General features: G+C 33.6%; 1 long non-coding RNA gene across 1 annotated transcript; it reads right to left on the bottom strand.

Moving 5' to 3' along the window:
- Positions 1–11743: 11743 nt before the first annotated feature.
- Positions 11744–13759, bottom strand: LOC127879696 (uncharacterized). Its single transcript, XR_008049215.1, has 3 exons — positions 13705–13759; positions 12384–12463; positions 11744–11965 (listed from the first exon to the last, which is right to left on the bottom strand). It is a non-coding gene; the product is annotated as an uncharacterized LOC127879696 (long non-coding RNA).
- Positions 13760–14395: the final 636 nt, after the last annotated feature.

Genomic DNA, 14395 nt, shown 5'->3' with positions numbered 1-14395 from the left:
TGTTCAAATAATGCCTCTGGGGTCAACTTTGACCCTGCCCCGGGGGTCACACAATTGAATAAACGCTTATAAAGCGCCTATTTTGTTAAATCTTTAAAACAAAATCTTCTTGTCGAAAACCATTCGGAAAACCATGGCTACCAAATTTGGTATGCAGTAACATCTTACAGCCTTCTACCAAGTTTGATCAAATTATGCCCTTTGGGTCAAATTTGACCCTGACCCGCGGGTCACAAAATTGAACATTATATACGCTTATATCTTGCTTATTTTGTGAAAACTTTTAAAATATTCGTGTCCTTAACTCTAGGACCTATGGCTACCACATTTTGTATGTAGTGAGATAAAGTAGTCCTCTTCAAAGTTTGCTCAAATTATGCCCCTGGGGTTAAATTTGACCCAGCCCAGGGTGTCACAAAAATGTACATGTGCTTAAATAGGGCCTATATTTAAGTATTTGCACATGCCGACAATATTTGTTTCAGCCTTTTTTTCAGCAGTGGAGCGATACAGGGCCATCATGGCCCTCTTGTTGAACTATGTAAAGAAAATCTAAATCAGGCAATGATTTTCATTGTTTTAAAACAGTCATAGATCAGTTGTGGCCTCTCGCTAATGACCAATTTTTGCTTACTTGTCACACCCTTCAAACTTTCCACACTTCTATAATAGCAAATCTGGATTTAGGTGATCTTCATTGGTACATTTAAACTTTAGCTCTGTTACAAGAGTGCTGGTACAGTCAAATCACATATTCAAATCTAGGCCATGTCAAAATCAAAGCGTCAAAGACAAATGATAGATGCGTTCATTAATTATTATCCAATTGCTTACTACTGCTGTGAGTTTTTATAAAATATAACTGATGACCATCATGTGAGAGAAAATTCACATTATCTTAGTATATCAGGTTTAGCAGCCTTTTAGATAACAAAGTTGGCTAGTTTTCAATGTCGCTTATGTGGATCAAACCCGCAGTGCAACCTCCTGATATCAAAGTCGACACTCTACCACTAGGCTTTTAGGAAGATTCCGAAATTTTTCGATCCCTCGAGATCAACCAAATAAAAAATTAAGTAAAATATTGCCAACTCGGTTTATTGAGTCGGTTCATGAGAGATAATAGAGCTCGATTGGTCATTGTCGGCTCGGGTACTACTTACATGTAACCCGGGTACGGTAAATATACGTAATCGTACTCGGTCGATATTAGACTCTACCCTAGTTGTATTCCCGCTCAAAATCCGATGTGAATATATAATTAATTAAAAAAAATATCGACAACGACCGATTTAGCGTTAAATTTCCAGGGTACGTTTTAGTATATTTACCGTACCCGGGGTACATGTAAGTATACTTAAGAGTACCCGGGGTACATGTAAGTACTACCCGAGCAGACAATGAACAATCGAGCGATAATGGAAGGTGCAACATCTATCACCTTCCTAGCATCGCCTTAAGCAGGATTCAATTCTCAACAGGAAAGTGCTAGAGTCATTGATCCCGAGGGACAAGAAAAAAGATAAATGTTCAAAATAAATCATTTGATTAATGACAATTCTATTATTTGAGCCAGGTCACAGGAAAAGCGCAGTCCAATCAGTATTCAATTAAACTATTTGTTATTGTCGGAAAACCGCTTTTAAGCAAACAGCTTTCAAGCGACCACAGGCTGATCTGGATCCTAACTGGCCACAATCGCCTTAATGTCTCTTTTACTGTGACACAGTTCATTTAACTTTTAAATGATATGAAGTACTAAAATAAAAAGAAGAAAGACTACAAACCAGTAAAGAGTTTGTAATCAATGTTGAATTTCAGGACAGCTTGGTGATCTGCAAATCCCCTATGATATGTTGATATCGGGTATCATAGTCATTCGATAAGTCGCACAATGCTCGAATACAATTTTTAAAGCAAAATGTGACTTAAATTGATAACTAAAAATACCAGTATGCCAGTTTTGCCGTGTCAAGCTGTCAAGATCCAGAAAGTCCTTCATTCACATCGAATATATCATTCGAATTCCATTCATTGTTGTCATAAGCGGAGATTTAGTGAATAAATAACCCAAATATCCTGAATGACAGTTTCTAAATAGCCAAACAAAAAGCCGATTATTGCTGGACGAAAGTTTTTACACGAGTGTCAACATTCTCTCATGGGCGCGGCCATAGTTGTATGTTGTGGCACGAACGACAACTCTGCTAGGAGAATGTTATCAATGATAATCAGAGAGGTATGCATTCTATACATAGCTGGTGACGTCACTACGTTATTGTCTGAGAGATCGTTTGTTGATATATGCCGATTAGAAAAATCGAGCTATCTCAATCGGACTGGCTCGGTCATTTACATAGGTCGCCATTGTGAAGAATTTTTTCATGGTATGGTAACTTAGACGAGCTTAGAAGCAGCATCGTCAAAAATTTGTTCTCTAAAGCAGATCATAAAAAATGATTAGTGGGATTTCTATGCGAAGAAATTTTGTCGATGTCATATACGATGCTTGCGGCATAAAATATACGTAATACCTTTTGAGTATTGCAGTCCGAAAAAATGTCGTCGGAAAGGATATAGCCCTAATATAATCAACGACGGTTGAAATAATGCAAAAACATGTTTTGAATCTGACGAAATCAAGAATATAAAACTATACTTCATATACATTGTTAACGTCGTACAATATACATAAATACTTCAGTTAAACTGAGGAGCTGCGCCATGAGCGCATGATACGCCCGTCGTTCGCCAATGAAGTAGTAAGGTAATAAATAACCCTTTGAATCATTTTTTTACTTCAGTTTATTTGTATTTGAATACATGGTTTATTTTATAAGTACATGAGCATGGAGCGCCGTCTCCTTGACATTCATACCATATCTTTTTTTGAGTATATGTATGCATTTCTTTAGAGGATATGGAGTTGAAGTAAACCTGTTATAGATATTTTGACCAATAATAAAAGAGAAATGTAGATGGGTAAGTGGTAGTGTACAATCGGAATAGAAAAAAGCTCACCTTGTTCAATTTTTCAGGGATACTAAAAAAAAAAAAAAAATCCATCGAAGGATATTTGAGCTACAGTAGGACATTCAATGAAATCACGAAATTTTGACGAACAAAGTCCCATAACTCTGGAACGACAATTCAGAATTCCGTCAAAAACGAAAGGGGATCAGGGTTTATCAATATTAAGATTGTGTTAAAATTTGAAGAAAATCTGTCAAAGGATATTTGACGTAGCGTACGACATTAACAGACGGACGGACGGACGGCTACGGTAGGACATTCAATGAAATCACGAAATTTTGACGAACAAAGTCCCATAACTCTGGAACGACAATTCAGAATTCCGTCAAAAACGAAAGGGGATCAGGGTTTATCAATATTAAGATTGTGTTGAAATTTGAAAAAAATCCATCGAAGGATATTTGAGCTACAGTAGGACATTCAATGAAATCACGAAATTTTGACGAACAAAGTCCCATAACTCTGGAACGACAATTCAGAATTCCGTCAAAAACGAAAGGGGATCAGGGTTTATCAATATTAAGATTGTGTTAAAATTTGAAGAAAATCTGTCAAAGGATATTTGACGTAGCGTACGACATTAACAGACGGACGGACGGACGGACAGACGGACGGACGGACAGACGGACGGACGGACAGACGCGGGGTATACCATAATACGTCCCGTCATAGACGGGCGTATAAAAACAACATACATGAATAATCATTTTAACAAACGGTCTAAGTATAAAGTTAACAAGTCGTTTCAGAGAAAAAAGTTAAAAGCATCTGCATGGAAATGTTTAACCATACTAGGCAATGCAGTCGCTGGATATAAAGCGGACGACATTTCCATGGTTTCAAAGACAGTAAATATAAGAGGTTTGGAGGTCAGATTGATTAAACAAAATCTTTAAAAGATGTTTAACGTTATTTCCTAAAAAAATACACATAGTAATTCAATTATGGGGATTATCTTGTTTTTTTTTTCTAATGAAGATGGCGCTGTCTGTAGTCCAGAAGAGATCGACCTCGACTGTAATTGTCTTTTTTTCAAGTCGTGTTTTCGTAGGGTCCTCGTTCAAGTACGACTAGTTTATTTAAAGTTCGGGACGGAACACCTTTACCTTCTGTAGAACTCGTTAGCCGGTGAACTTTATAATAATGTCACATGGTAAGTAAGTAATACAAAGAACATCATATAAGTCATTGGAACTACATAAAGCGAACCATGTTTTTTGTTAACTTTCTATTTTAGGAAGCTCTGCAAGGGAAAGAACCAGCAGTCTCGAAAGAAAACCCATATAAACTCAATGATCGTCGATGTGCTTGTTTTAACCTTTCGTCTACGTAAACGGTGAACGTTTCTATACGAATGAAACTAACAGAAGCGTAAAAGCCGCATTTGGTTTAACTCAATATATAAATTTATTATTCCTTTGTACTGCCTGTCACTTTTATCCATAGTGATGGCATTACTTTTTTATGAATAATGCCGATTATGATGTGTTATACAGTTTTTAAATATTAAATGATTATGAAGAATGGATCTAGTTCTGTGTATTTTGTAATTTGACTCACGATAAACCTTGTAATAATAATGAATTAATGCTGCTGTACCCACACTTACTTTATATTACTACACGTAGATGGTGGTAACAAATCGTCCTCCTCCTCATTTCTTTGAGCGATTTGACAGAAGTCTCGTGCTTGGAGTCATTTTGCCAATGTTTATCATCCCATGAAAATGCAACTTAGACAACTACTGATAGTTATGACTGACCCCTATACAACGACTGAGAAAGAAACAAGAGGGCACCAGAGAGACATTTTGTTCCATATATAAGATTGCTTTGAATCACTTGATAAGTTACCATGTATAATCTCTTTTCAGAATTGGCCTTTTGCTGTTGAACAGGTCAGCCTTGTTGCAGTTGATTTGCATGAAAATTACTTGATGGTATTTAGAACGGAGTCTCCTTCTAGACCTATCAATGTTGAAAGTCTGCACCATTTTCGTCATATTTTATTTTGCAAAATATTAGTAAACAATGTATTTTGTGTCATAAATCAGGATAAGAGCAAACAAAATATTATCATTGTCTAATTGTAAGTAACTAACTCATGTAGATCACCACCCTTTTATGTCTGGTTATTTTTTTAAAAAGTTTTATTCTATTGATAATCAGATTGATTGGCTATGCATATTATACGGACGGAAGAGAAGGTTATGTAAACACGTTCTTGTATGAATCTGTTTTGGTTTGTATTCATGTTTATTTTAAACATATTGAATCAAGTTGAACAAGTCTGAAAGAAAGCTGAAGTAAATGGAAACTTTTTTATGAGTTTACCAAAAAAAACTGTTGTGTATCCAGACAACTAGGATTAATTGAGTTGTCTACCTTCTATCGCTGTCAGAAACATATGAAATTTGTTTGTTCTTACAATAAGGTTTGACCAGAATTGTAGTTGTGTAGACTAATTATTGTTATTATTATGATTGTATCGATAATCATGTATAACGTCTGAATGTATGCATTTCCAAAATTCTGGGATTAATTTGCACAGCAATATCACACTGTATAAACCAATTGTATCATACCAGGATTTTGCGATGTGATTGCCATGGCGTAACGGCAATATTTACATACCGCTGTTTATTTTGATACAAATCAATGGTTTAATACTGCAAAACTGTAATTGAACTCTGTACTTTAGATGTCGTAGAGAATTAAGTTTCCCTTGAGAACGTATACATCCGCTTCGAAGAAGTTTTTGTTTATGAAAACATTAAAAAATCACCGAAGAAAACTGGAAAACACATGTTGCTCTATGCCAAAACATCCTTTTTTGTCTAAAATCTGTTTCGAAATATACATATTTGTGTATGTTATATATTGCAATTCAATTCAAATAACTGGTATGATACATATAATCTATGGGCATTTTAAATATACTAAGATATTGATAAAAATACACAAGGTGTTTTTTAAAATGACTGTATTATATATTGCAGTGATGCTGTATCATTGATTGCGATAACATTATAATGCATTCTGTATTAATTATTGCAATAAATCTATGCCGATTGTGCAGATTTTGTATCACATATGACACAAATATGGTTAACTGAAGAGCTTGAACTTATTCCAGATACATCTTCGTTGCAACTCATGTCCAGCACAGTGTTATTGCTGTCCTTTGATTGGCTGATGGGGGACATGTTTTTACTCAGGTCGTGTTTCAGAAGATATAGTTTTCATAGGGGTTGACCTGCAATTTACCGTAGCAAAACTACCGTCCAAGCCAAAACCTTCTATTGACTCGTCCGCAATGTTTCTGTAAAATAGCAATAATTTAGTTCTATATTAATTTTTCCCAAGAAATGCAGTTAATATAAATCACCAAAATAATAATTAACATCATTCCCATCATGATGATCATCATCATCGTTATCATCAGTAAAGTTGGTATCATCATAAGCAACAGCAACACCACCAGCAGCAGAATAAACTGTTCGTACTGGCAATCTGTGTTAAACTACGTATGCCCTGAGAGAGAAACAAGAAACGGTATTTTCTTCAACTTTTTAATGAAAGGGTAACCTCGATTTTGGATGATTTAGAATTCAACTTAATAATGAAAGGGTAACCTTAATTTTGGATGATTTAGAATTTGCATTATTTTTCAAAACATAGGCACATGCATATAATGTACACTAACGTATGCGAATTACTGAAATCCCGTATTACCCTAGGCGATGCAACAGTGGCTATATTATGCATGTATATTAATAAAGAACGAAGTTTCAGCAAAAATAAATTTGAAATAAATAACGGACAGAAATACCTGCAAATTATATTCATTAAACCGAAAAGAGTATTACAAAATCTCCACAGTCTCTAACTTTTATTAACCAACACTTGGACATGCATGTTTTCATAGGGTTTGTGTGTGCCAGCTATCTATTTATAGATAACACATTCTAACGTTGTTTCTTACCAAGACTTACCGCCAGTGTTAAACATAGGTTTTCAATGAATTGAATGAAACTGTTTTGTAGGTGTTTAAAACATTTATGAGGACGAAATAATGACATGTTAACTTCAATCACATATTAAAAATCCCAATAATTGATACATAATAATCGCTATAATCATACACATGATTGATTCAGTTTATGATAATTGATACAAATGTGGAAGCAAACGTGTGTAGTATTAAAGGGGCTTGTTCACACTTTGATAAATTGACAAAATTGTAAAAAATTGTTTCGGATTTGCAAATTTTCATTGTAGTTATGATATTTGCTTTATACCAAATTGTTTCCATGCTCTAAAATTTCCATTAAATGCAACTTTTGACGATTTGAAAACCTGAAAATTATAAAGCGTCTCAAACGCGAAATGAGTTATTTATAGTCAGAAATTGTGAATGGGATCCCAACTAGTATACCAGAATGCAGCATGCGCATGCGCGCTGCGCTTATCCGCTTTGGGTTTACAAACAATGCATCTCATATCTGTGAGAAAAAGAGAAACAAAAGCCGGTGCCAGCGACATCGCTCGAATTTATTCAATCTTGGCGACAAGACTAAGTGTTTGCAGAACCATAGGAGGATCGTTGGAAGAGACGAAGACAGGGTAATGGCTTAAACACACGACATGTAAGTCATATTTTAGAAGCTACGTTTAGTTTTTGGCAAGTGTTGCCTGTTTACAAAGGAATTTTAGCAAAAGTTTGGATAGGTATTTAGTTTTATTGTCTGCAACGAAACCAGATACGCACTGATAACATAATTTGTTCATTGCGCGTTTTGAAATAAGCCTTTATGCCCCTATGCCAAGATGTTCGTATCAACTTAATGAATTCGTTATAACTTACAAGGAACACTGTCTCCAACACGAGTCAAATGAAGCATGAAATTAATGATAAATGATGAATGATTAATTTATTCGGTATATATTATATTATAAAATATACTGGTATGCAAATGTATGTTATATTATGTAATCAATTATCATGATATGATAATATGATTACACAGTTTATTCCCTGATTTTAACCCTTTGCATGCTGGGAAATTTGTCGTCTGCTAAAATGTCGTCTGCTGAATTTCTATAATAAGCATTTTCTTCCATATTTTTCAAAGAATACTATCATAATAGCAAACAGTTTGGATCCAGATGAGACGCCACGTTCTGTGGCGTCTCATCTGGATCCAAACTGTTTGCAAAGGCCTTCAAAACTCGGTTCCCGCACTGAAAGGGTTAACATCAATTTTGTTGTTTTTTTAAATTGATATGTGATCAATTTTATGCTCTAAAACAAACCTTCTTTTTAAGGTATTTAGGAAGACGTGCTGGCCAAACTATTGCAAGTTTGACTGTTCAGCATAATGTTAGATCAACAAACTCTTCACCTATGCACGTTCATCAGCCCCAGCCAGGTCCTGGCCTGTCATTTGTGTCACAAGGAAGTACCACACCTGGTCATGTGTCAGAAATTGGAGAGATAACATCTTACTTAGAGTATGCAAACAACCCTGTCTTAGCATATTTTAATTGATAAAATAATATATTTATATTCAATAAGATTCTATGTTCTTCCTAAAGTTCCTTGGTAATATAATTGCTTTATCATTTTTTTTACCAGAAACTTTTTATGTTATGAAAACCAGAGGATATCCGATAGCTGGTTTGTTTTCTGAACCATTCAGATAACTTGCATGGTGATTGGTCATGAAATTATTTCAATGCCATTCTCCTCCAATCTCTAGTAGTACAGTAATTGTCAGTTAGTGACTCAAGTATGATAACTTCATCATATAATAAGCTCATAGTCATACTGGTGAATCAAGAAGCCAAGAAAAGTATTGGTAGGTTAATAAGTTAATACTGGTGAATCAAGTAGCCCAGAAAAGTATTGGTAGGTTCATAAGTTAATACTGGTGAATCAAGTAGCCCAGAAAAGTATTGGTAGGTTCATAAGTTAATACTGGTGAATCAAGTAGCCCAGAAAAGTATTGGTAGGTTCATAAGTTAATACTGGTGAATCAAGTAGCCCAGAAAAGTATTGGTAGGTTCATAAGTTAATACTGGTGAATCAAGTAGCCATTGGTATGTTACCTGACTGGCATGATATGAATAAAATAATGTTTAAAATAGCAAACAACTTTCAAACATAGTTTTTATGATAAGTTTAAGTGTACATTTCAAAATTACAAATATGCTTATATGTTATTTCAGAGTAAATTGAAGGCAGCAAACAATTAGACGGTGGTGCCAATCAATGAAAAGAAGGGATACACGTACATGCACTGAGTACACAGAGATCATCAAGGAAAAAACCCTTCGATCAAAGTTCCTTTTTGATTCAGCTTATCCAAAGCTGATTGCCTCTACAATTGCCCCTTATATATCCACCTGCGGCTAATGAGGAGCTGCAATATCCAATAGGTCAAGGGCAAGCAACCGGGAAACAATATGAAGATTTACTCATACAAATTGGTACATGGTGTATGTAACTATGTTGTTTTAACTAACTTCAACATACCATTATTATGAATTAAAATATTGACAAAGCTGAAATAAATGATAACCGACTATGGGTAGGAACATGTTGTGTGAATTTGGCAGCATGGTTTTATAGGATGTATACCATTGAGTATGAAAGTGCATGTGTGACCCTGGCTGTTTTTTCAGTCAGTAGATGACTTTAGTATTTGAAATGATGCTTGAATTTATTTGTGTAATATGAAGGCGTGACCAAATGTGTGACATTATGGTCGACTGTCCTGTCATCATCATGGTGATAAAATGTGATTTTAATAAGTGAACTGCTTATAAACATAGGGCAGAAATATCATTGATAAAATACTGATGAACATAGCATACAAGTGCCCTGAAATGCCATGAGAATATGTATTTGAGTTTTATGTGTGTAAGGTATTGTGAATTTTGTTAATTGTTTTGTTATAAAAATATAGGATCCAAAGTATTCAATCATAGATCACTCTGAAAAAGAAGAATAAGTATGGCAAATAACTACATAAACAATGGGCCAAGTTCCAGATTTTTTTGTCATAAGTCAAGACTATTAACAGGAATTGTTGACTCTTATAGGTATAAGCTACCATAGTCAATGTTGAGTGTGTGCTGCACACCACATTTGTTTATGTTCCATTAACAATGACATCAAAGCACAATGCTATATATAGATTATGTATTGTTTTCCATTGTTTATCAGTCTATAAACAACCATTTATTGTAAAAGCCTTACATAAACTGTCATAAAGATGATAAAGTGCTGTTTATCCATAAATAAAAAATTGGTGTGATTCAGAAATAATTTGATCTGTCAAATGTTGAAAGTTGGAAACATTTATTCAAAATGTTATCAATTATAGTTTTGTTTCATGAATATAAAGTATTATGTCTTGTGTTCATTATGTTATGGATTTTGTTGTTTTGGTTTAAAATGTTTTAATAAATAACATGAAGAAATAAGAAGCTAGTTGTTCAATTTTGATTTATTATTACATGTATATTACACAGCAAAGCATTACTGCAAGAATGTTAAGTGAACACCTTATTATAATACATGTTGAGTTCAACACTGAACAAAAGAATATGCATCAATTAAAAACAACTCATAATACATTATTATATGAAACTGCATCATGATTCAAAATATAAAGAGCATATAGACAGCTAAAACCTAAATAGGTGAGCCTAGCCCTGGAAAAATGGGGCTTAATGAATGTGCGTAAATTGTCGTACGAGATTAACATGTGCTTATCATACCAATCAGGCAGACAATTGCTGCTTTATTGTATTTTTTTGTTGAAATGGAGTCTCTTAGAGAAAATCCAGATAAGGCGGAAAGTGTTGCCCCTGATTAGCCTGTGCAGTCTGCACAGCTTAATCTTGGACAACCTTAAGTACATGCATTAAACCCCCTTTTCCCAGAGCGTGGCTCAAATATTTATTAAATGATTGATTAAGTCTTCCACATAACATCTTTAAAGAAACTTTCAGTCAAACATGTTTGATGACAGGCACGGCAAAATCAGTAGTAAATTCATAGTATTAATTTGTGTTACATTATACTACTTACATATTGTTGCTGGTTATAAATGTGGAAAAAGTTTGAATATGCATTGCTAAAATACATGTTAATTTTCTAAGAACTGCCCCTTTTATTTAAGGAATACTGTATGTATGCCCCTGTAATATTTCTAACAAAAGAACAAGATAAATAAATAATGATTAATAGAACAGTAAACTTGGTTTTCATTTTGTATACAAAGGATAATTATGTTCTTATTATTTACACTATATTGAAAGAAATAAGATTACATCATTTAATAAAGAATGCATTACTGAAGATTCAAATTTAAAACAACCGTTTATCCACTTAAATGTTGCAAGCATTCTTAAACAACAAGAGAGACAATGAGACAATTTCATGAGTAGTTTTACGTGTTCTATATTAATATTACAAGCAACAATATTTGATAAAGATAAAATGCATTACTAATTCCGTTAAACAGGCCCACAGACAAATAAAATATTTGATATAGATAAAATGCATTAATAATTCCGTTAAAAAGTCCACAGAAAAATAACATATTTGAAATAGATAAAGTGCATTATTAATTCTGTTAAACAGGCCCACAGAAAAATAAACATGAAAAATGGGTCTTATTCAACAATAGTAAACAAACTGGTCTCTGGCTTGTACAGTATTGTCAGGCCATGCCACAACAAAGCTGGTCTTCATCATGGTCTACCAAATGGACAATTCTTGCAAACACACCATCATGGTTAGCTTGAGGATGGTCCAAGCTGGGCCAGGACAGGCTGTCAGTGATAACTGCTGACTGTCTGGCAGCAATTTCCTTCAACAGCTCCTATGCTTCCGTATAAGTAAGGTGGTCTATGATATCCTTGAAAAGACATTTCTGCATTTAACAATAAATGTTTTGAACATAAAGCTAAGAATTTTGACACAAGATGTAGCTACATGTACATATAGAATTTTTTATTTTTCATGACACCATTTTTAAACATTCCTGTCAGTTTTTTTTGTAAAATTTCAATATTCACCTAGTGTAGTGTAGGATCATTTTTTAAATTCTTTGCTCATGTAGCAACACAGTTTTACATACAAAGACTTTGTTTTATATATCAACAATAAGTGTGTTGAACTGTGTTTTTTCTGTTTCCATTCAAGAATATTGTGAAATGACATACATTTTTTTCAATGAAATCTCAACTTGCCTGAATATCTGAAAACATTATCTACAAATTATTTCAATATTCTCAAATGAAATCAACAGAAAAAAATGCAGCTAAAAAGTATACCTTTTCTGTTTCTTGTACCAAAGTGACAAAATCCAGTGATCCCTTCTTCATAAACTTCTTGGTTTAATTATGGTTGTATCCTATTGAAAAAGTAAATACACAATTTAAACCACTTTTAAAAACTATTTATGGTCTCTATTAAAAAAGTGAGTTGTAAATATGTGGTATTATTATCTAATAAGTGTTCTTCAACATTCAGGAAATCAAATCTTGAGGATATTCAAAACAATTGAAAAAAGAGGAATATCCAGAATATTCTTGGCTTTTACAAATATAATGATACATGCATTTCAGATGACCTGTATTTGATTTATTCAAAATACAATGTACTGTTGAAATACACATTTATCAAAATATATACGTGCTTTGCTAAATTAACAAAGAATATAAAGATAAAATACTTTAAATAAAGAAACAATCAGATGCACGAAAAAAAATTGGGGCGAGCTGTCTCTTGGTTAGAGCGAGTGACCATATGTTTGATGCGAGTTTGTTTTGGGGCAAGTTGGTATTGGGGCGAGTTGTCTGGCGCCAGCTACATGCATTTGATGCCATGAATTACTAAACTGTGTTACTATTTTCAAAAATATTTTGGTTATTCAGTTTATTTATAAAAAAGCTGTGCAGAAGAAACTGATATAAATACATTTTAACCCTTTGCATGCTGGGAAATTTGTCATCTGCTAAAATGTCATCCGCTGAATTTCTAAAATTAGCCATTTCTTTGATTTTTTTCAAAGAATACTATCAGAATAGCAAACAGTTTGGATCCTGATGAGACGCCACGTTTTGTGGCGTCTCATCTGAATCAAACTGTTTGCAAAAGCCTTCAAAATTCGGTTCCAGCGCTTAAAGGGTTAACTATGAGTTTTGGGTTTAAATTAATAAACTACCAGTACCATTCAAATGCATTTTAGTTAATAATAAATGTCATTGTCATATAACACACAATAATAAATATGTCAATAAATGCACAGCATCTTGAATTGCCTGCCAACAAATAATGTTGTCACTGTCAGTTATGAGGAAAGAAAAAGATACTGTAATGTTTAAATGATCTCAGTACTCCAAGGCTAATGATAAATTTAATTTATTTGCGCGAATACTAAAGTTTATTCTGTATTCAACTTGGCTTTTAATTTTAGTCTCTATCTGTAACTTAAGTGTAAACGAGAGAATCAGTATTTACGCGTTCTGTGATGTATATGCATATACTTATGTAACGAAAACGAATCATTTGATCAGTTATACTATTTTAATCTACTTTTATAAAAAAAATCATACGCACTATTGAGTTTTACAATAAAAAAACATATTTTACCTTCTTCTTCCGTGTTTGACAATACAGATTCCGCCATATTTGTTGTTGTTGTTGCTGTCACAATGCGTGTTCATATTTAAATTTATATTTAAAATCTATATTTAGTCGGGGAAAAAACCGATCCAAGGGTCAGTGGTTCGAGCCTTGGTGCGGCTTACTTTTTTCTTTCTTATTTTAATTTTGTTTTTGTTTTATACTGGAGCACGTTGTTTGCGATGTTTAAATTTATCAATTTAAAGCATTAAATGAAAAACTTCAAAAAAATGCAATTTAAGTGTGAACAAGCCCCTTTAAATGCATATATCTGATGTAAGAAAGAATCCCTAACAAATACGTTGTACTGATCGAAAGTGCACATTCTTAATCTAACATCTGATGTATAAAAAGTGCTTGTCATTTGTTAAAACGCCAGTACAGCAAGGATTTCAAAACTAGATCATGACAGGGCTTAACACTAACTTTTTTTTCAACTAGCCCATTCGGGCTAGTAAATGCAGAACCTACTAGCCCTGACCAATCTTTCATGTGCCGCGACCAAAGTATTATCAAAACCTTTATATTTATCATTTAGCTTGTATTTTCTTGTGCGTGGAGATGCGCAATTATGATTCAATCATTCTAATTAGCTTGCCTTACTTATGCTAATGAATTCAATATTCATCTACATTAGACATCTATTTGTAATCTTCAC

This window comes from Dreissena polymorpha, chromosome 4 (genome assembly GCF_020536995.1).
Source record: "Dreissena polymorpha isolate Duluth1 chromosome 4, UMN_Dpol_1.0, whole genome shotgun sequence".
Taxonomy (NCBI): Eukaryota; Metazoa; Mollusca; class Bivalvia; order Myida; family Dreissenidae; genus Dreissena; species Dreissena polymorpha.
The sequence above is the reverse complement of the archived record's forward strand: the minus strand, read 5'-3'. Positions and strand labels throughout refer to the sequence as shown.